This window comes from Gambusia affinis, linkage group LG07, assembly GCF_019740435.1.
Source record: "Gambusia affinis linkage group LG07, SWU_Gaff_1.0, whole genome shotgun sequence".
NCBI lineage: Eukaryota > Metazoa > Chordata > Actinopteri > Cyprinodontiformes > Poeciliidae > Gambusia > Gambusia affinis.
Window position 1 is genome coordinate 19,306,716 of NC_057874.1, and position 24,636 is coordinate 19,331,351.

At 38.2% G+C, this 24,636-nt stretch overlaps 1 protein-coding gene across 3 annotated transcripts in view; it reads right to left on the minus strand.

Annotated features, from left to right (window-relative positions):
- The window catches only part of foxj3 (forkhead box J3), a 101,943-nt gene extending 80,409 nt beyond the window's left edge, over window positions 1–21,534 (minus strand). The window contains exons 1-2 of one of the 3 annotated variants that reach the window (XM_044121358.1): window positions 21,223–21,532; window positions 7,740–7,827 (exon numbers count right to left, since the gene is read on the minus strand). The gene's annotated coding sequence lies outside the window, so the exon portion shown is untranslated. Of the gene's footprint in view, window positions 1–7,739; window positions 7,828–21,222 lie in introns of all 3 variants that reach the window. The other 2 variants (XM_044121359.1, XM_044121357.1) reach the window with 2 other exon arrangements.
- Window positions 21,535–24,636: the final 3,102 nt, after the last annotated feature.

Sequence of the window (24,636 nt, forward strand, 5' to 3'; positions counted from 1 at the left end):
AAGTGCTGATTTATTTTTACACACAACAAGATCATTTTAGACGCCTTTGAAGCCTGGGAAACCTTAAATGTGTCAACTAATACTTTTTGTTTTACATTTAATCTAATTCAACTAAAGACCACAAAGTCCTTCATAAAAATAAAAGAAGAGATAAGTATATTGAGAATTTAAATATTGCAATAAAAAAAACACACTTAACCAGTTTTCCATTTTAATTCTTTAAAACACTAAGCACACGATGGTATGCAAGACTCTGCAATAGCTCTGAAAACAAACGTAAAAGTTGGTCAATTCCTCGGCCGACGGTTGAACTCAGTGACAAATTGAGGCCATAGCTGGCTCAGACGTCCTGAGGAACTCCGATGACGTCCACGCCCAGTACTCCCACTGATAGCTCAAATCCATTTGAAACTCGGGAACTCCCTTTCAGCTTGAGGAAGCCGTCAGGCAGCTCTGTCTCTGTGCTGTCAGTCAAGGAGGTGCTGCTCAGCTATTATGAAATTGTCTTTGGCATTTCCAGTGGGGAACCTCTTGTTTTCAAGCAGAAAGGTGAAGATGTTGTGTGGGTAGCTGCTTTGTCTCAGTGTGACATTAGAAATAATGAGTCAGATGAAGCACAACGACTGGTCAGTTCTTTAGAGTCTGCTTGTTATCCGTGAGTGTTTAGAATCCCTTGAACCTTTTCCACATTTTTAATCACTGGAACAGCAAACTTCAATGTATGTTATTGTTTGTTTTACACAAATAAATTTTAAAATTTATATGTCTCCAATCCCACTGGACGCAAATATTTTGTGGCATCTCTATCAGATTTGCACATCTAATCACTGAAATGTTTCACCTTCTCTTATTTGCAAAATAGCTCAAGGTCAGTCATGTTAATGGCAAATACTATCTAAACATCAACGTATTTTAAGCCTTTATATACATTCTCAATGAGACTTAGCTGTGCACAATGACTGGGCCATTTTAACAGATACACTGAAAATCTCCAGGGGTCTCAAACTCTAGTCATTGAAGGAGGGTGTCCTGTAACTTCTGGATGTGTCCCAGGCCTGAATCAAATAACCGAATTACATCCTCAAGCACTCAAGTGCTACAGACACCTGCAATGTTTAGATGTCTCTGCCTTGACCTACCTGACATGCATAATTAGGTCATTAGCAGAACACTGGCCCACCAGAATTGAATTTAAACATTTGAATATTGTAGCTTTGGTTGTTATAGGTCATGGTGGTGCTAGAAGATTAGCCACCATTCCCATCTCAAGTCTTTTACAGCCTCTAACAACTTTCCTTCTTGAATTTCAATGTATTTAGCTCCCTCTATCTTGTCATCAACTATGATCACCTGCTAAACAACAATACCGCTGAAGGTAACTGATTAAGCTAGATTTATTCAGTGTTATCCAAGTAAGTGTGGCTGAATATGAATCCATACCTCAAGTTCTTTTTTGTGTTTTTTTTATTTGCCAAAAAATATCTAAACTTTTTGTACCGCTTTGTGTTGGTCTGTTATAGGAAATCCAAATGACATATGTTGAACTTTGCGTTTATGACACGAAGTAAATGTGAAAAATGTTCAAATAGAATGAATATTTTTCCAAAATGCTGCACAATGGCAAAATCAGTTTTATCATATTTTATTGTTTCACTTCAGAGACTCTTCAGATTATGAAGTAATTTCCCCATTAGGTATAGGAAAGCAAAGAGAACATGAAGAACTCAGTCTACATGAATTATAACATACACTATTAATCTTTGCATTAACAGTGTAGATTAGTTAGTGCACTAACCAACCTGGTGGTGGTTGGTACTGGAAACATGACAATTGCATAAATTCACTGCAGACTGATGAGCTTTATGATAAACCTCACATGCTGCTAAGGGCATCGCAGGTAAAATATTCGAACATCCAGGATGAAACTGGAAGTTTGACTGAAAATGTTTCTAACATTTGCCACAGTGACAGGTTTACATGAGTCTTGTGTTTTTATTGTAATCCTGCAGAGAAGCAAAAAAGCATTTAATGAAGATAAACTTTTATTGGAATCAAAACAAAAGCCTGATTACATCTAACAATAGTAACTACACTTTATTATCACTTTCCCCACACCTTATCACAGTAGTACTAATCACCAGACTAATTACGGTTGCACCATTTGCATCTATACCTTTGTTTTAACAGCGAGAAAAACAGCATCACCACATCAGCCTACAAACGTCCCATTTCACCCTGAAGACATTCTGCTACTTTCAAAACTTGTGACATAACCTTCCAAACCCCTTCAATTCTCCTGCTTTGTTATCTGCATATCCTTTTTCTTTCACCCTTTCTTTCTCCAGTTTAAATTTGTGAGTATATCCCTCCCTTGTTTCTTCACCCCACCCCGCCCCGCCTCCACCACCACACAGGCTGCGCTCATTACAGCGGATTTGCATGTCTGCTTCGGAGCGGTATGAGGGGAGATGAAACAGAACTCCCAGTGGCTGCCGTTGCAGAGCTTCACTCGTCTTACAGAAAGGACTCTACTCTGGGCCCCAGACATAGTTGGCAAAGGAACGCAGACACATAAACGGGCTACAGACGAAGAGATATACGCTAACAAAGTCAAAGACGCTTCCCCGGGAAGAACTTAAAGCGCGCTGAATTCAGTTTAAATATATCTACGTGCAGAAAATAAGCTGAGATACAGACGTCTAGCTTCCAGCAGGTTGCAATGATCTGCTTGGCTGGGACGGCAGAGGCCACGAGGTGTGTACTGTGCCATCACTCTCCACTTCTGCTTAATGATTATACACCAGAGATCAATGGCCGCCTTTCCTATGCAAGTCTAACGATCTCCAAAGCTGTCCATCTGTGAAACAGCAAGCACTGAGAAACTGCACGAAACAACTCGCAAATTAAGAATCTGTTTTGCTTCATAATGGTGAATAATTGAACAATTACCTATTCAATTAAAAAGAAGTTTACAATACAGAACAGTGGAACATTTATTTTTGCATATGAAATCATTTTACAGCACTTTGGCCCCAGCATCTGGTGGTTGATTCAGTGGGAGGATAACAAGCATAAGCTCCTCAACATACTTCATATTCAACTATATTTTCAACATATTTCTAAGAAAAATTACAAAAATAGTGAAAACAAATTAAAACTTTGGCTAAAACTAGAGCTAATCTATCAAACTGCAATATTGATTTGTTTGGTCGTAATATTTTCTCTGCTAATATATCTGAAGTGACATGCATTATTACTCCATGTGCCTATACTGTATCTGACTAGCTAGATGGAGGTATGGATATAAAAAATACGATTGTGGATATCATGATGTGGAAATGGAGACGATTGAGGAAAATTTTAATGAGCTGCAATCAATACTGGCATATTTCTAAAAGGGGAGAGGTTAGGTTGCAATGAATTTTAAATAGTTTTGTTTGTATCTTTAAAAATGTACTAAATAAAAACAATAATGACACTATATCATACACTTGAAAATACATTTAGCTTCCCGTTTCTGCCTTCTGCTGAACCAGTAAACTGTATGAGAGCACAGACCTCCTTCCCCTGCTTTACTATAAATGGAGGAGGTGAAAGTGGACCTTTACAGCTCAGTTCACCCTGTCGCCCCGTCCAGAAGCAAACCGCCAGACTGTGGATGAAACTTTGAGCCAACGACTTGGGGAAGACAATATCCAACAAATCCTCCAAATAAGAACTAGATGTTCTTGTTTGGATCATTTAGACCTTACTAAAGAAACTATAAAATTGGTTTTAGTAATGTGTAAAAGACTAACTTGTCTCTGACACCATGTCTCTCATTTAACTCAGACAAAATAATTAACAATATACTGGGTTTCAGAGCTTATCAGCTTTTTCCGAGGGTCACAGAATAAATCAGGTCTGAGAAGGAAATTAAAAATGGGAAGGAAAATAAAATAGTATTTTTTTTTTATGAAATAAAGAAAAATGAAGTATTTTTCTATAGACAACCAATCAAATATTTCTCATGTTCAGTCTTTAGGCAAAAAGATTGCGTATTTTAAAAAAAGCAATTACAAAAAAAAATGGAAAAAAAGAGAAAGGTCCGTCAACCATATGGAGCTCCTTCAACCATGAATTATCGTACCATTTTCAGGTTAGTAACTGAAAATAATCCAGTCATCTCCAAAGGGGTTTCTGCTGACGGATGCTTTTGGAAACTGGAAAGTAGTGTGTACCGGAAAGGTAGTATCCGCATTTCTTTGTATTGTTTAAGACTGGAAATACTTCTAAGTAGCCAAATTTATCTTTCTTGTAAGCTAGGGAAAAAGTGTGGAAACCATTTTTTCAGCCGACAGTGAGCAGCAACACGTGGGGGAGGGCAACAAAACACCACTATGCATTTTAAATTCTTGGAGAAAACGCCAGTTACTCCATCACTTTCCATGGCATCTTATAGAAAGGACATTAAACCACCAATGTATCATGATGAAAAAGATCTGTTTAAAAAAATAAAATAAAATAAAAAAAAATCACCTTTTTACTTTAATACCAGTAAACAGCCCAATCCTACAGGAAAGACTTTGAAACTCCAAACTGTTAAAGAAATCTGCACAACAACCACTAAGAAATGAGACATCCATTAATCTGGTGACTGGAATAGTTTATTGTGTGCCGTTTTGCGGTTTAGTAAAGCGTTGTAGCTTCTTTCAATAAACTGGGGTGTTCCAACCTTGTAGTTATACACATGCAACTCAATTACTACCAAACGGTTGTTTTCAATTTGTCACACACTGCGTTCCTTGGTCTGCTTTGCACCTTTAACCGTATAATTGTACAAATTGTTGAAATACAACCAACTTTAAGAAGCCCTGGCATGAAAAGACCGCCTTTACAAGTGCAACCCAATTTATTTGTGTGTCAATGGCTGAGGTGGGCGCTTGGGTTTGGGTAGGGAGGGTCCAGTTGAAAGAGGAATGCCTCACCGCTGCTGCAAACAGAACATCAAAAGCTCCACAAAATGTCGATGTCTGCGGTTGCTCATCTTCCAAGAACCGAAGCCAAGCACACAATTCTCAAATTGGCCTGGTGAAGAACTTGAAACTACAATTCCCAAAGTAAATAGTGAACTCTTCTTAGATGATAACAAGAGGTTAAATACTGAGACAGTTTAGCTAAAGAAAAAAACCCAGCCCAGAGAAAAAAAAAAAGCTTGTGTTTTCTTGGCGGTGCTACTGGAGTTTGGTGCTTTTGTTCTGGATGACTCATTTGGTGAAAGTGGCACATCATGTGCCATGCAACATGAGTCACTGTGGAAGAGAAGGACAGGGAGTCTAACACATACCAGTTCCTGACCTGGATTGTTCCCTGGAGACCACACAACCATCTTTAACAAGAAACTGAAGAGTGGCAACAGATATGAAGAACTTCAGCAGAGAAAATGTGTGAAAGTTTCTTATTTTTTGAAGAGTTAAAATTTTATCCCAAAAGTCAGAAAGGGTAACCTTAATTTATATTTACACCTATGAGTCACGGGCGGCTGTGACTCATTAGGATATGATAAATTACTAAGTCGCTAAATAAAATAAGGAGAAATTAAAATGGGAACTTAGACCCATTTTTTAGTCTCAAGACTTTCAGATCCATATTCTTATAACCATTACTAAGAGTGAGCATCTGCATAACAGCAGTAAGCTAGTAGTTTTCTATATCCAGAAAACATTCAACAAGCAAGAAGGAAAATATTGATGCAAAATAAGATCAACACAAATCTGTCCCTCTTAAATTAATCAACTGATAACCTGATCAAAAAACTACAATCAAGCATGTGTTTTGACAAGTAAATAACCCTTTTATAATGGGCACGTTTTAGAGCAGGATAATTGTAAAACCATCTGCAGAGTTAGTTTTTCCCAGAGTAAGAAAGCAACTGGTGTTGGTTGAAGTAAGAATCAATTTACAAGAGAAACTATTTTCATTGACTGGCTTTGATAATTAATTGATGGGTGAAATACTGCTGTATTTCAGCAGTATTTCACAATGTTGCTTCCCTTCTACAATGGTATGGAAACATTTGTAAATTTCTCTTGGATTACTAGTTGTAGCCTTTGTAGTGTGTAGTCTTTTATAGGTATGATGTATATGGCTGAACTGATACATCTATAGATGCATTTTAATCAAATGCATCCAAACTAAGAACTCCAATCATTGCTAGGGATTAGACACATTAAGCACCAGCTTTTACATTGATGCACTTAGTAAAATTCCTACAAGAAAAGAAAAATATTATAAAAGACTCAAACTTGCATCATTTTATATTCTAATCAAAACAGCAACCTCAATTAAAGAATCTGCAGCACTTTCTTCCTCTTTTGTGTCACTGAATCATTCAAACTTAGAGTAAGCAGATAAGAAAACCAGCATCTAGTATTGGTCAGACCAGTACCTGGTACTGGCCATGTTGTCCTGATTGATGAATATCCATCTGTATCAAAGAACTCTGTGAAATTTCCAAAACTTGCTTATTGAGACAGAACATAAACATTAGAATGTAATTTACTTTCTCTTCCTTCATGAATATCTCAACAGTTTTCTCCTAAACAATGTGTTAGCCTTGCCTCCAAAATGATGCAAAATCCTGTGAACCAGGTTCCCAGCCTTGGTCGGGATAAATAATGCACAGAAATCTCCACTCAGATTTATACGACAACTAATCCAGTCTCGCATTCCTGAGATGCTGCTTCAAAAAGAAAACTATGTGCTCAGCTTTAAATGATTTGATGTAGATAAATGGTTATATGCAGCTTTGCACGAGTGTAATAAATAGCATCGTAGTCAAAAGGAAATAAGTACGAGAGGAAAGATTTACAAATAAAAGCATTCCTGTCTGTCTTGTAAGGTAAGACACAGGGAGTCCTTTAGAAACATTTCTAAATGGCTACAGTTTTGTCTTTCATGTCATCAAGCCCTGGCAATGCTTTACATGTGCAGCTTTGATTTTGTGTTTTGTAAGTAACAAGTTCACTACATCAGAACTGATTTCCATCAAGTATTCCCCGCCTCCTAGATCTGTTTCAAAATGGTTTACTTCCTTTATTAAAGCAAAACACCGAAGAAAAAAAAATACAAATGGAATAACTTTAAAAACGTTATTTTTTTAATATATTTATGGGTAATTTTACATGTCTTTCACAGTTTCTTTAGTGACAGAACTACACGTTTTCTCAGTTTAACCATATACATCTTACTCATATTTACAAGATTACACAAAACACAGGCTACAGCTAGAAATTCAAGAGAAATGTACAGAAATGCTGCAACATGGATCGACTTTCATCCTGTAGCGCATGCAGAACATTGCAGCATACAAACATTTTAGGAGGGAAGCAGCATTGTGGTTGCTCTCCATTTCATAAAAAGCGTACTTGACATTGCTTGCTCACATCTGGTTGCACTACATAGCAAAAGCTCATACTGTGCTCAAAGTACTTATAAAAATCAAGCTTATTACTTTTCTTGGTAAGCCATCACTACGCATTACACTCAAAAGGTTTTTTGTATGAACTGCATTTAAAAAAATAATAATAATAATGGTTAAAATTCACAACTTCACAACCACCAGTGTTGTTCAATATGTAGATTGTGAGTGTGCGAGAAGCCCCGACTCTGCAATGTTTCTGGTTGTGAAACATCAAAGGTGGGGGACACTTCAACGCACTTATCAACTCTCCTCACTATCCTCTGCTGGGCAATCTTACCTGCATCCTTTACACCTGGCTTTACTGGAGCTCCTTCCTCACCCCAAACTACACATTCACTTCCTCCTCAGATACTCCACTCTGTCCTCTGCAGGAGTCAAAAACACACAATGCAGAGCAGCAGTGTTTTACATGAGTCGGGTATATTAGGAGGATGAAGATGTATATGTCTTCATATCCACAATGCTCCGCAAAGCTTACTGCAATTACAGCTTACATGGTTTTATTCAGTTAATTAGAAATTGTTGTTAACATGAAGAGCTTAAGTTAGGCCAGGGTCTTAACTGTAATTTCCTCTAAAACAAAGTCGAGGAATATCTGAAACAATTAGAGTGTAATGCAGTCATAATGTCGTTTAAATAATAGAAAACCCAACTGGCTCCATAAGAATATTACAACTGAATATTGTTTTACTTTAGAGGCTAAGTAAGGGTTAGTATCTGATTCTCTGACAACCTTGAGTAAAAAAATGTATGCAAAAGTTTAAAACAAAGCCTTTACAGTACTATCTAAATATTCTAGTACTGATCCTTGATTGTGAGCATTAATAAAATTATTGTCTACAAATGCTTGCTGGCAACTTGCAAGGCAAGGAATGAAGTTAATGAAGTATTCTGCTAGACACTACTCATGATAGATGCCACCAAAGAATTAATATGCTTGCCGTAATTAATAATTAGGTTTCATGTTAAGTGACGTGTGGTGCTGCAGTCAATTTGAGCCATGACAGATTTTATCCTAAAGCCGGAAACAGTAAAGGTCAAGCAGCATCATCACCACTAGCGTTTATCAGTAACTCTGCCTTTTTGCTCCAGCAGAAACATCCAGACTACTGGGAAAAACGCCTTTACGTTGCTCTGATAATACAAACAGGCAATCATGGTCGTGTGCACCTGGACTGAGAGATTTCTTGCTGGGACTTTAAAATAGTCTCAAGAGGATTTTAGTAAAAGCAGAAGGAAAATTAAAGTTTCATGAAAAGAAAATCAAAATCCCTGAGTGGTGGTCAAATAGGTTCACCACTGGGACCTTTCAAAGAAAAGAAAATATGTGAAAAAATTAATTGCAAATTAATTGCAAACAGACAAGATAAAAAAAATAAAAGAGGTGTTCAAAGAGGCAGTCATTTCGGTCTACTTAATGGGGATTATCAGGCATAAACCCAAGCTGCAATCAGCATTAACCAGAGAGTTCATAATTTGTTCCTCTTCAATTATTGTCACTTTTGTCAGCGCACCATTTTCACTCTCTGCGAGAGGACGCTTGCAAAGAAGGAAAGAAATCAGAGTAATGCGAGCTGCCAGCAGAAGTTAGCTGGAGTGTGGCAGGGGCATACAGTGCACATTAAGTCATTAAAGTCCTGATGCTTACAGCACCTCCCTAACCCCCCACTGTACATGCCAGTAACTCCCTTTCAGACCAAACACTGCTCTGCCTTTTGCATCCTAATAAGAGGAGGGAAACACAAGGAAGTGAAGGCAAGGCAGTCTTTTAAAGGAAGCCGAATAAATGACTGAATACACACCCCGGGGCGGGCATGCCGGGGGGGTTCTAGGAGGTTGGCGCAAACGGGGGCAATCGTGTCAAGACGAAGGCAACAGACTAAAACAAAACTGACAAATCAAAGAGGCAGAGATGTGTAAAAAGGAAGAGGAGAGAGAGGAAAAAAAAAAAAGAGCAGCCGAGGAGACGCGTTCAACTGCGCAGCTTGTTTCTGCATCAATGAGAAACAACACAACCAAAAAACAGCAATTAGCGATTAAAATGGAAATTCCATCTGCTGCAATGCTGCATCTCTTCCCGTTCAAATAGGCGCCTCGAACCACCTCAATAATCCTGCAGCCCTTTGATCGACTCCATGCATTCTTTTCACAGCGAGACGCGTGTAAACCAGGCGTTTGGGAAACTGCTTCTTTGCAGGACTTTTATCTCCCGCCCTAATCCACATAAAACACAAAAGCAACTGTTCAAATTTCACCCTTACAGTGCAGCCACAACTCTGTAATTACTAAAACAAACTCACAAGGCCTTCACTCCACTTTCACTGATGCCAACGCTTTGTCTGCATGTAGAAACCATAATCTCCAACGTCCCGAACAAAGCAGGAATGAGCGGAAGCGAAATAAAAGCACATATAGCTGGATTATGACAGCACTTAAATGAGTTATATTTTTAATTGGCTTAACAAAAAACCACTGTGGCCCCAGCCTGGGTTTGCTTTTTTAATGAAACAGCAGCTCTAAACTGTTTACTGAATATCTTCCCAGCTTGTGATAATAAAGGAAATCCTCTGAGGTGGCTTCCATGCTGACACAGCCTTTAGGTACTTAAATCCAAAAATGGGTGTATTAAGTGCATTTTAATTGACTTATATTTACCCTGTGCTCTAACTTGCAAATAAAAAAGAGAAAAATAAAAAAAAGATCTTCTGGAGCTTCCACAAAGTAGGTCATTCAGTCTCCTGTGAGTCATAAGTTTTGGCAGGAGACCAAAGAAAGCAGGTATAGAAGAGAATGAAGTAGAGCTAAGGAAGGCCTCACGCTACACTGACACTTTCCACATTTTATAAAGCTCCGATTTTTAACTACGCATTTTTGTGGCGTACTGAGAAATCTTATCAATTTCAGAGAATTAGGGAGTGTAAATTTGTGTTACACAACAGAACACTTAAGCCTAGCAACTGCAAAAAAAAAGAAGGAAAAAAAACAAGAATCTTTGTATTCCATTATTATCATTTTTGGGGTTTCTCACATTTGTGCAGAGTTGTTTTTCTGCAGAGACGGAGCCCCGGGCTCCGCTCCGGGGGCTACAGCGACTCAGAGGAGCGGCTGACCTCTGGAGTCGGACCAGAGCCGCAGATTTCAGGTAGTGACTCAGCTTGATCAAACCTGTCAGACACTTTTCTCTGTGCAGGTCAGAGGCAAAAGGTGAAACCCTGCGACAGACACACCAATGCGGTCCTAATTGCATTAAGCAAGAGGCACAGACCACGTCGTCTCTGCCAGCTAGCCCCTCCTCGTGCTAACCTCTCCGCCCTCTCATTCATCCACCCTGAGGGAGAGGCATGCAGGCCAGAGGAAGTATGACTCATCTGAGTAACAAGATGCATTCTTCTGAATTCTCCACAGACATGTTTGCTAAGTGAAGAGCACAGGAGAGTACGTTGTAAAGAGAGACACAAACAACAAGAAACAAAATGCAGCATAAATCAAGAAACAGACTGTGGCAAGACAGAGTCATCGCTTGTGTGGGTTCCCTGGTCTACACAGATCAACATTTCCTTCAACTCCACAGAGACAATCTTTGGCTTCTGCGAGGGTTTTTCTGAATCACACATGAAGAAGAAGGAAAAAAACTTGAACATCTAAGGCTAATCCATCAGGTGGAGAAAAGAAATGAAACAAATGACGACAGCAGAGGGGGATTTTGACGTGTGATTCTGCTGAGCATGCAGAGGATAATGAGACCCAACAAGGAGGCAGAAAAGAAAAAGTGCTAAATCATTGGGTCTAATAGACCCGCTACAGCTTCGCTGCAAATAACACCACATCTGCAAAGCCTGGCACACACTGCTGCAAATCATGGGCCTCACACGCACTGCAACAACATAAAGCTATTTCAGGAACAACCCGCGGTAGCATGGTCCGAAATCAGAAAACAGCTGAAGTTTGAAACAAAAAGATTCTCACAAACACTGACCAACACTATGAGAGCCCTGACATGCATCCTGTCTTGTGAATTTATGATTCATGATCCACCCCCCTTCAGTTTGGTGTGAGAGTATCAGCTTCATTCATTGGCCAGTAAACTGCATTCCTAAATGTACCAAACATTAACCAACAGGTCTGCTTTGACCACACAATCCATCACTACTCACAAAGTCTGAAGTCTGGTCTGCACAGGCTGCAGGTCAGTTGGCACAAATTAGCCTCGTCTCACACCTGCACATCCCCATTTCATCCCTTCCTACTTCCATTTTGTAAACAAAGTGTTTGTAACCATGCAAATTTCTGCAAATCAGCCTTTTCTCCTTTTCTTTTCGGAGTGTGCATTTTGATAATTTAAAAAAAAAGTATAATTCATAGTGATTAGTTTATCACATGAACTACAGAATAACGATCAGTTTCTACAACTGAACTGTCAAAGCACCCGAGCTGCAGGTCTGATGTGTCCATTTCTGCTTCAGACACGACAACAACAGGAAGAGCAGTGAACACGGTGCAGCATGCTGCTTTAACTAGTGGTTAGGAATAGCCAAGTTCACAGCAAATTGCTTGGTGTAAGAAGCAGGAGAACAACTCATCCTGTATTTTTTCCCCACATATGAACGACTAAACCTAAAAAAAAAAAAAAAAAAAAAACATGTTATTGACGAGTCATATCAAAATAAAGGGATTAGCAGCTAATGTTTATGCTGAATCCAAATACAATCAGAAGTAGTAAGATGTGCATATCCTGATGAATGTAGCTGTTTAGAAAATAAAACAGTTTTCACAGTTTAACAACTTTTTTTTTTTTTTTTTTACTCCGTTGGATGATGGTTGAGGCAAAATATTAGTCCCTTTCAAAAATGTTACATTTACCACACTTAGAACTGAAGACATTTACATAATTAAATAATTGTAGAAAGTTTTTTGATAAAAGAAAAAAAACTAAAATTTAGAAAAATAAAAAACTAAAAATTTAACTTGGGGTCTAAGGGATTATGAATAAATCGCTAAGATTTTAAAATAACCAATTGAGACTAGAATTTTTTTTTAAAACATTTAATTTTGCTTTAAGTGTAAGAAGTTGCTAAGGCTTTTTAACACCAATCACAATGCTCATGAAGATAAGAGGCTGATTAAAATGAACAAATCTGGCATGATCTATTTAACCTGATGGGGATTTCAGAAGAACTCATATTAGACTTTCCATTTATTGTCAATTCATTACAAAGATTATGAACCCACACAGAACGAACATTATTTTAAGATACATCCTGCAGGTACATTTCATATCAGAACATTAAGATAAGAATTCAGAAAGTTACTGAACCCTTGGTTACCAAAGTTGGGACAAAACAATGCTGAGACATGGCCTATAGTCAACATGCAGAGGCAGACATCTTCTTTTGGTGTCTGAATGGGTGAAAAAGATAACCATCTCCAAACTTTAAAGTGTGAATGTTTGCAAACTGCTACATCATCATAATGAGGTGAACATATTGAAAATGTGTACTGCAGACTTCCTCTCCAGACATGAATGCTGTTGCAGTAAATCAGACACATTTTTACAGCAAACATTCACCTGCAGACTTTTCTCAAACAACTTGACCCGTGTTTGGTAGAATAGGATATTTGTTTCAAAAACAGCATTAAGTTCTGCTTCAAAGAATAACAATGTGCTTTACCAATTTTTACATTAAATTAAAACTCATGAAGCCTTTATATTCTCACTAAACCTCTCACACACAAGCCCTTAATCAAAACACGTCTGCTGTTACATCCAAACGCCTCTCCAAGCCTCTTTCAGGTCCAACTTTAAATCTGATACAACCCAATGTGTGAAACTCTGGTTTAATTACTCCCTTCAGGTGATATTCTGCAACATTTTGGGTCAGAAATCTGAACAGGCCAGATCCAGTCACATCATGTACGTATCACTTTCTCTTTTTTCCTTTTTTTTGTGGGCTCCAGTGTCCCTTATATGAAAGTAGGCTGACAGGAAAGAGGGAAGGAGAGGGGTGGGGGGAGACATGCAGCAAACATCGCCGGGTCAGGGAATTGAACCCGCGACGGCCACGTCGAGGACTCAAGACCTCCAAACATGGGTCGCGCTATGCCCTACGCCACCGCACCACGCCCATGTACGTATCACTTTCAACAAGCCACAATAGGAAACTTTGTCACTTGCGTTAACAGACACACAAAAGACTCCTGGGTAACTACGACAGATGATCTGTTTCTTCTCTTCATTTGAGCAAAACGGCAGAAAAAAATATTTTTTTCTGTCTACAAATAAGTAACTGTTTCAATAGAGTTTATATGTTTAGTGTTAAAATAGCAAGCGTCTCATTTGACACCCTGAACTGACCCCAGGTAACTGAAGAGATATTTGTCAAGCTTTCTTGTAGAGTGTACTGCTGTCTTTACTCGGTTTAAAACACATAATTTTATAATTCTGATGTCCACTGGCTCAATTTTCTTTATGCAAACAGTGTATACTGGCAGAAAATATGCTGAAAATAAATATTTTGATCATTTTGGCTACAGTACACATTTACCCTACCGGTCAGTCTTGGATGAACACCTTAGATTTGGACTTTTATTGCCTTGTTTTACTGAAGTATGGCAAACACAGTCATGAAAGAAAGACTCTATTGGCTGCTGTAGTTTTCAGTCACCAGCTCTGTGTTCAGGTCTGCAGCTGTAAGGCAGAGTCAGCTATTTTTAGGAACAAATTACATTTGTTACATTACTTTGAACATTTTAGTTGAGACCTCAACGAAAATCCACAATATTCGGTCCAAGAGATTAGGGACCACAGCCGCCCAGAAGATACCCGAGAACCTCTATAAAAATGCTTATAACGCCTCCTTTAACTGGACAATATGGCTGAAAAATGTATCACGTGAAGTCCACTGTGTCATGTCTCTTATTTTATATCAGGAATAAAAATGTATTGTGATATTCATATTGTGATTAAAAAAAAAAGAAACATTTAATTAATTTCTGCAAATGACAAACTGATATGATTGGGGTTATTATTTTTGCCATTTTATTAAAAATGACTGAATAGTTATTGTTTTCCCACTTAATGCAACTGGTAAAGTGAAGATGCCTTTCTGATTATGGGTGTTATTATTATTATTATTATTATTATTATTATTATTATTATTATTATTATTATTATTTTAAAGTCTGAATTAAGAAACCACTGATTAACTTTGTAATACTGCTCATTTATTTACTTTTATAGCCATTCCAGTTAACAAACTAATGTGGGAACAATGGAAGATGTCACCTATTTCTAACTGTCAGTACATTATAGTAGCATTCCTCACAAAGTTAATCCTGCAGAATATTCTCCTGGGAAAAAACACCCCAAAAATTAAAGCTGTAGCTTCCAGAACATCACTGGTACTGAGAAATAATACTGATGCAGATGAATAAAAAATAAAAAATGAAAAGTAGTTTGTTAGTCTACTGAATTTTCTCAACTTTTCTGCAGGATCAGATTGGGAATCTGTAAGTGCAAACCTTCTAATCTTAGATGGCTGATAAGGAAAGTGTGGCTGCATCAGAATAATTAACATTACAGTGGGATTTCCCTCTCCAGCCACATCTTTAAAACCCTGTACTCTGGATCTTACACTTTGGTCATTTAGGAATAGTGTAGCACAGCTGTGAGCTCAATAAATGTCACAAACATTTTTGCTGCATGTTAGCACCACTACTGCATAGAATAATAAAAAAGATTAAGCTATAAGGATACTTCCAACATAAATTTGACTGCAAAGGTATAGTTTTCTTCTGCACTCCAAATTTCTTTACTTGCATGTTTTTAACACCTTTTTTTTTTTAAAGTGTTATCTTAAACCTGCCAGAGCTGTGACTGCAATGAATGAGCACTTATGCAAAATACTAAAATGAAAGCTCCACATTACTTAAGCCGTGTCAGCTTAGTGCGCTCTGCTTTCTGCACGCAGCACAAAGGTCTCCCAAGAGTGTGAATCCTCCAAGAACATGAAATCCCTCCACCTGCGGTAAAACTCAGAGGACCCATCAAAACTCAAGGACCAAGTATAAAAATACATTTTAAAAAGCGGATAAAACCCTTCTTCACAGCATTCAAAACTCATCCAATGCTTCTTCTATTCATAAGTTGCACAGTAAATTAAATCTCAGATGATATAAATGAATAAATAGAATTAAGATACATAATAAAACAGACCCGAATTGAGCTAATTAGTTCAACTCAGCAACCTTCGGTTTTTCTTTCAACATAAATATACAATAATGATAAGCGTTCGTTTGAATAGTCAGAACAATTATCAGTCACTTTCTCTGTTCACTAAAGTGAAATGAGTCAGAAACCACCATTTGCTTCAGTACAGAGGCCTCCATCTCCCCCAGCCCATCCTGGCTAAACTTTCCCAGCAAGCCCTGCTTGCTGTGGGTTGCTTCAGTAGTTCCCCTGCAACAGAGATGGACCCTGATTAGTCAGACTGGGGAAATAAACAGATATGCTTTCAGATGAAACATATATCTGTGCAAATGTTCCAATAACGTTCGGCAACGGGCCAGCTGAATTAAATATCACAAGCTTCCCTGATTTTATGTCGACACCGCACTCCGAGCCAAGACATGAATCGGAGCGTATTGGACTCGTTCACTGACAAAACTCGGCTCGATAGATTGGGAGGAGGTCAGATGAGGAGAGCTCAGACAGTGCGTTGCTGGATGAATAAAAAATGAAAGTCTAGAGCTTCAGTAAATTCGCTCTCTCCATCCCGTGAGGAGGGCGTGCGGCGGAGTGGAGGCATCGTTTGAAAAAGCGAACCCGCGCCGCCTTCCCTCCTCCAACCGAATCCGGCGAACGCCTCTTTAAAAATTCATTAATTGACAGCAAAAATAGATTAAAGCACCCAGCTGAGCAAAACTCAAAATTTGGCTCCTGAATAACATTAATGATAAAACATCTCCGCCAACTCCACCAAAAAAAAAAAAACCCAGGGGGGCTTTGTCTGAAGAAATATTTTTCGTTGTTTCCACCTTACACTACCTTGAAAGTAATTTATTTTCACCTTTATATAATAAAAATAATGCATTTCTAATTGTCATTTTTAATTACACTTTTCTTCAGATGGGGAAGAAAATCTGAAAAAAACTAACTAAAACCCATCGAAGGACATGTCATTCCCATGATGCCATGCCAATCTCATGCTATTCAGCTACAGACACTCAATGACAGCTACTGAAAAAATAGGATAAAAAAAAAAAAAAGTGGGAAGAACTGCAGTTACAGTAATTGCTCTGGCCAGCGCTAAATGAGGTTCACTTAAGTGCAATTATCCCCCTCTGATCTCTCAGATAAAGAGACTTCTTTAACATGGAGAAGTGGGCTCACACAATGCCACCGCAAACAAGATTCAAATTGGAATCGGGGAGGCATTTCCAGGAGATGAATTGGCTTCATAGCTCATCTGCATTCCAGTGATGGAGAGCGTCACTAATGAAGACTGAGCAATTCCCTTCTCACCTTCTGCGAGACGGAAACTCCACAGTGAGCCTGAGCCCTGAGAAAGTCTTAAACCAAGAAATAATGAGTAAGATCCGGTCTATATTTATTTTTATCTCTTTACGAGAAGAATATAGGATAGGCTCCAAAAGCAGTGTGAGGTTAGCCAAAAGATAAGTCATTGGAAAAACATACCAGACGGAGACCTTTGACCGAGAGCATCAGAACTCCTTGAGAATAAATCGCCATCTGCCAATCGTGCAGCACAAAAGGTTTCCCGCCTCAGGGAGGGGGAGATGTGACAGTCTAATAGAGGTTGCAACAGAGATTGCCTGTTGGGTGCCGTCCAACTACACAGCGTGGAGATGAGGGGGGGGCTTTGATGGCCGCTCTAGTTGCCAGGGGCTAGAGGACCACCAGGAGTCTGATAACTACACCTCATGGATGGCCATTTGAATAATCACTTCAACAAGGGGAGAAATTAAAAACCGTCTCGGTGAGACCGGCTCGGCACGGGGCCACATGCAGAATTCAAAATGAGCTGCTTCTGATAGTAAAAACCGTAGAAAACATCAACTTATACACAAACCGCTGATCTGTTGAAGAGCGCAACCCCTAAAGCCGAACATTATCTGCCAATGGAAAGCCATTGTAAAGGTAATACAAAGGTCATCTGACCTCAACAGAAAGTTACCAGTCTTATTCAATTCACAACTGAACCGGATTCAAGACCCGTCTGTGATTGGGATAAGGGGTCAGAAAAATTACCCAAAATATGCTGAAGATTCTTTGATGCTTTTGAATCAAATGGAAAATTAATGAATAACAAGGTCATCCTCACTTTAGCATCAAAGCATAAACAGCATCTGAGCTTTCAAATAATCTAAAAAAAAAATACATCAAAATCCATGTTGTGAGGGGTTTTGATTAATTAAAATTTGTCCATATATAACCCGCCGATTACCAGTTGGAGGCTTGGTGTATTTCCATTCATTTAGGTAAGCTACAGATTTACACCATTAACTGGCCAGAAACTTTCTTGATCGGTATTCCTCCAGACTAAATACTGACTAATTAGATTTATTTTCTCTTAATTTCAGCCATTTTTGGTCTAGAAAAGGACAAAAATTAGTCAAAGTCTGTATTTGAAGACCAAACTATTGAAAAATGAAACAAAAAACAAATTGATGCATTGCTAGTAAATATACTTCCCCTAAAGCAAAATATTTACCAAGATCATTTAAATCAAAACTGAAAAATTTAAAGATTATGGTGTATGTTTCAACAGACTTTTGCTATCAAATTCTAAGCTAAAAAAAAAAAAACATTTGCTCTTCTACTCTGATTTGAGACCAACATCAAAGGCCCAAAGCATGAAGAAAGTGAGTCTTTCGAAGCTGAAATCCCATTTTATGTGGCAACTAGAAGCTTTTTTTGTGAAACCTCCCTGTATTACTCCTTCAAATGTGATCAAGAGAACCTGCAGTAGCAGATACATATTATAAAGGCAGTGACACATGAGTGAGGCTAATTTTCAAGGGGGAAGCTAAGTGCAGCTACTTTTGGCTGCGTGTACCTGGATGGAGGACCATCATAACGTAAACACCATGTGTCCTCTACAGCTGCACACACAAATAGCCTGGATCCAGACAGCACTGTAGGCCTGCTATTTAAAGGATGGGTGATTAAGAAGCAAACCAGGTCTGACCTTTGATGGTTGCTGCTGCCTAACGCTGTGGGCATTTTGTTAGCTGAAGCTGAAGGTCTGTCAGGGTTGGGTTGGTTGAACTGTTTGATTTCAGGCAGAAATTCTTTTCATTTCAGGTTCGTTTTCAGGTAAAAGACGGTCATCATAAGACGGAATAATGATTAGATTACAATCTGCACTTTATCTATCTAATAGAACAGCGTTTCTACAGGCTGCAGACTGCCAGTCAGCTGGCTAAAAGAAAGCTACTGCAGCCAGACTACTAAACTAATAACAGCTTGCTTTACTCTATCAAGAGCAGAGCAGTATAAACCAATCAAATCCTGTAAAATAAATATGTTTATGAAAAGTACTGCAATATTTTAAAATTAACTTAAGATATAAATTATTTTTTTTAATTTACTATTCCCTATTAAGCGATTTCTATTCTGTTTTAAGTAGAGCTAATAATAATTATTGTGTCAGTATCGTGAAACCTCACCATAACATGAGAATGTCATATCAATGCTGATTTTTTATTTAAACCGCAAAAGGTGGAGAAATTAAAAGCCGAGTCATCCATCCAGTGAAAACACAACGAGGAGAGAGGTAATGTTTTCCATTATCAACGCTTTTTGGTTTTCAGGGGCTCCCCAAAGATTATTAGTGGGCCCCATCTGGCCACCAATTACAAAACATTCTGCAAACACTCCTGGATTGATCTTTTAGTAAAGACTATTAAGGTTATTCTACACCCCAAAAGGCCAAAACATCATAAAGAATTGCTTGATTTTTTTTTTTTTATGGTAATACCTAGGAAAGAATTTGATATAAAGCATTTTTGTGATTTGGCTCACAACTTTTCAAAGCTTTTAATGTAAACTGAGGAAATTAATGACCCCACAATTTCAGCTTTCAAAGTCTCCATGTGTTGTAATTGTTTACATAATCTTGGTGTCACTTTAAAGTTTCTTTTGCCGGATTTACAGATAATGCAAGTTATTTTGACATTTATTGTAGGCAGGAAAGGCATTATAAATCATTTGTTGAACATTTATGAATAGAATTGTACAGATTTGTTTAAACAAATGGAAGTTTTGAGATTCTAATTCACAACTTTCTAAGATTAATTGCAAATTCCGAATATAAATTCTAATGCTTAATCAACGTGTATGATCTTGGCATCACTGAAAAATGATTTAGATGGGAGCTCAGATTTTATAACTCCTGAAAATATTTCCAAAATATAAAAAAACCTAATTCAATTGCAATATCTGGAACAAATCAGGAAGTGTGTAATTTATGTGTTGAATATCTTGTTTTGAGTGACAACTTTTTACATAAAGTAGTGGAAAGCCTAAGTTACTTCAGAACGCTGCAATTATTTTTATTTTTACCTGCATACCTGTTTATGGTATCAACTAAAGCTTTTTTAATCTTTCAAGCAGAACAATGTGTTAACATTTATAATAACCCTTAAGAAGAAAAAAAACATTTATTAGACAATTAAGAGCACTTTTTGCCAATCTCAGACATTTTTTGAATACGGCTCACAACTTATGGCAGGCTTCAATGAAGTGAGGGGAAAAATAAATAATCCCAGCTTTAAAAATACAATTTTACCATGAAGTGAATATTAAGTTAGTTTTAAGTTTGATTAAATTGTTTATTTTGACATCAAGTATGAGCAAATTGGTCTCTTTGAACCGAACGAAAAAATGTTAAATTAACATAAATGATTATCCTTTGTTGTTATCTTAAAATAAATATATAATCAAGGCAATCTGTAAAAGTATACCACAGTCAAGCTCCAGATGAGTAGTATGAATTCATCTGAAACATGTTTTACACTTGTTGATTGTGCAGCCCAGCCTGCAACCCGATCATGAAAGCAGAGCAGTTTTTACAGGAGAGGCTCGTCGTTTATTTATTTTTATTTTTTTCCTGGAGGAATTTACTGGCCGCCCCGTAAAACAGACGATTGACAGAGGAGAAAACACGCCGCAACAGCTGTGAATCAAACAGCGCCAGAGCACGCAGGGAAGCCAAATGACACTGGGCTCACCCACTCCATGCTGGACCCACAACGTCTCACATACCAAACAGCTAGCTAACCATGGCTGCTGCTGCTGGGGGGTTTGGGGATAGGTCACCAAATTCTCCCAAATGCAAACGAAAAAGAAAAAAGCACACCTATTACCTATGAAAAGCTCCAACAACCCTCAGGATGAGTTAGCTGCCTACACAGGCTGGCTAGTTTAGCTGTCAAAGTTGCCCCGCCAGTTGTCACCGGTTGCACGGTGGAGCTAGCAGGCTAACCCAGGAGCTGTCAACTCCGGAGAGTTAGAGCAACGGCTCCGGAGTGAACGTTCACCGACCGCAGGGAAACACTCGCTGGCCGTATCGGAGGCATAATACACTAATTTATCTCCACAAGGACAGCCAGACACGTTGAGCAGCAAGCTTAGGGCAACGGCCCAACCCCCCAGAACTTCTCTGCAGCTCACTTCCCCGTCAAAGTCGTCCATTTCGTGGGCCTTTAGTTCAACTTCCATTCCCGTGTAGCTCACTTACTCAGGATGAAAGCAGCAGAGACGGCGGCTCTCTCTGGTAATCCTCACGGTAGTTTAACAGCAGCTGTCTCCCCGCTTCGTCCACCACCTCTTGTCCACGCAGAGTGTCCTTCCCCGCCAGCTCAGGAGAGCCCAGTGCTCCTGACAGTTGTTGTCCTCTGTGCAGAGATCTTCGCCCGGTGTGCCTACAGTGCCGCGCCGTCCCTCTACTCGGCTTCTCCGCCTTCTCCCGTTCGCCTTTCTCTCGGCAGCCGAGCCAACATCCGGGACTCTCCCCCCTTAGTTCGGTGCCCGGAACTACTTTCACATATGACGACGCAGATGAAGGTTTTTTTTCTCCCACCTCTCTGTTTTCACCACGCCTGCCGCCACAGAAACTAGCGCGGTTGAATGCTCACGCCCGCAAAAAAAAAAGGCATCCATACATGGTTAAACCTCGATCAATAAACCAATCAATGCAACAGCTGCATTTTGAATTTACATTAAGCGAATATACTGTACTGTATCCTCAAATGAACTGTATGGTATAGCCTAAAACCTAGTCAAATGTACGTGAAACAACAGGTTTACTAAATAAAGCAATATAAAAATAGAAAACTGAGACATTACAGCTACATCTAAAATTAGAATATCATAAAAACGTGAATTTATTTCGGTAACTCGTTTCAAAAAAGCACTGAAACTCTTTTACATATGGTAATTCGGATGATTATAGCTTACAGATAATGACAGTACATGGCTTTTAGCATAATAACCTACCTAAAAAGAATGTCACAAATATATGCTCAGTATAGATACTTGGTTAGAGCTGTTTTGCATTAAATAACCACTACATCAGTGTGGTGTGTCATGGAGTCATCAGCCTGTAACTCTGTTGAGGTGTTAAAGAAGCATCAAGAATAGTAATAACAAATGGTCACCTGGGTTCACCCCTAGTCTAGTTATGTTTAAGATACTACAGTGCCAAACAAGCATTATTTTGTAATTATCTTTTTTTAAATTTTTTTAAATTTTGTATATTTGTTTTCATAAATACAAAGTTGTAATCCTTCATAAGATGAAGAAGAATTATAATCGATCATTTTGGTTTTTCAGCAAACGTAATCCTGATTCATTAATTAAACCAGTAAAGAGCCCTTTATTGAAGCTTTGAACCAAACTTTGATCAGCTGTTGGTGTCTGATCAGACATTCTTAAAGTAAGTTGTCTCTACACTGTAGACACAATGCAGGTGGCACCATTCCCTCACTGACAGCATGTGTACATAGACAATAAAAGGACTTACTTGGGGCGCCCCCAGGCTGCGGCCTTGACCAATATGTCATGTTTCCCAGATCAAAAACCACCACTGTGCTCAATAAAACTGGCTCTGGTACCTCTGACATTTTGGACAAATGTCAAGTCTTCATGGAAAATTAAACCAGCATCTCTGTGAAACTTGTCAGTATGATGTGCACTAAAACTTTCTTCCTGGAAAACAGCTGTGCTGAATCTATTTTTGATAAAACCCCTCGGACTAACACCAGCATGCCTCCCCAAATTTTCACTTTATGGAAAATTCACCCTGGCTCTCAGGCTGTGGTTAGTGATCCAAGTCTCTTCTTATAAACTGTTGATTTTTAATGGAAATTCAAGATTTTTTCTTGAAGCTTGCACATGTTTATCCAGCACATTTTTTTCTTCCACAAGACTTTATATTAAGAAATAACATATCACCCATTTGTCCTTCCATCCACCCATATAGCATCCATATTTTTTTCACCACCTGTAAAGCCCAAACCTTCAATCTCATTAATTCCTACAAATGTTTTAACCATCATCAGTGCCGTTAGATATAAAGACATCGTCAACATTTTGTCTGATAATGGGTATCTGTTTGGGTTTACAGATTTTGTTTTTGAAATATTACATTGTATTAGAAACTTTGTTTACTTTAAACATGAAATTAAGAGGAAAACTGTTTCTTTGTTCAGTGGAAACCTCAACCTCAGTAAGTGTTGAGGGTGAAATAAATTTGTGTGAATACAATCTCTATGTCATTAAGAGTCTGGCCTGTATTCATAGGATCAGAGTTACTTATCACGTTGTCCTTGATTCAACTCTATCATCAATCAATCAATCAATCAAACTTTATTTGTATAGCACATTTCAGCAGCAAGGCATTTCAAAGTGCTTTACATCAAATCAAACACAAAAAAAAACAATGCAACATAGAATCAACATTAAAAACAATATCAAGTCAGACATAACAGTGGGAGTTATTGTTTATTGCTGGGCAATGTCACACATAGTTTTCCCAAAATAAATGTTATCTGCTTAGTTTACATTATGTAGGATTTTATAAACTCTGAATATATCTGCTTCACTAATGAGGTTCTATTTTCATCCAATCTCAGCATGCAATTTAATTTGTACCCATACAGAAAAACATTATAAAAGAGCTCAGACAATATGGACATCAGATTGTTTCTAGTTATTTATGTCCTAGGTCATCTGCTACATTTCCAGTGTGCAGATTTCCATCCAAACCTGTTGAGATTGCTCTAAATAGTAAATGGACTGAACTTATATAGCGCTTTTCCAGTCATTTTGACCACTCAAAGCGCTTTACACTAGAGTCACATTCACCCATTCACACTCACAAACACACACACCCATTCACACATCAATATTCAGATCGGTAGGTAATTTTGGGGTTAAGTGCCTTGCCCAGAGGCACATCGACATGTGGCAGGAGGAACCTGTAATTGAACCTACAACCTTCTGATCTAAGTGGCCAAGTTATCAGATACAAGCTGGAGTTGGTCACAACTTTGTTTTCATCAAGAGGAAACTGAAAGCTTTGCATTAAAAACTTATATTAACGTGTTTATATGAGTTGGTGTTGCAACCTTTCTCTGTAAATGTACAACATGTGATAATATGAGCACATTTTCAATATGCATAAGGAGCAATGTTTTGTCAATGTATAATCAAATGTTCTTTTCATACATTTTATGTAGAGATTTGTTTTTTATTTTCACAATTTTTAATTTGACTAACAGTTTTATGTCCATATTTAATTTGCTTTTTAAAAAATTATTATTAATAATATTTTAAATCCAGCTACAGTAGCCGTCTCCTAACCAGAATATTTTAATGCTTGGGCATCTTTTGCAATTTTAGTGGTTCTTTGTATTTAGTGCAATGCTATGTCACCACCGCAATTTTGGGGCATCTGTCGGTGGTGAATCAAGCACAGTTTAGAAAGGGAAGAGCAAAAATTTATATTAAGTTTGAAAATAATCCAAACAAAACTAATCTGGTCAATCACTACCGTCTCAGAAAGATAAAAAACACATTACCTTCTAAAATTGGCTATTTTACTGTACAACAGCGCCACTTGTTGGTCAATCATGAATAGTGCATGTTATTA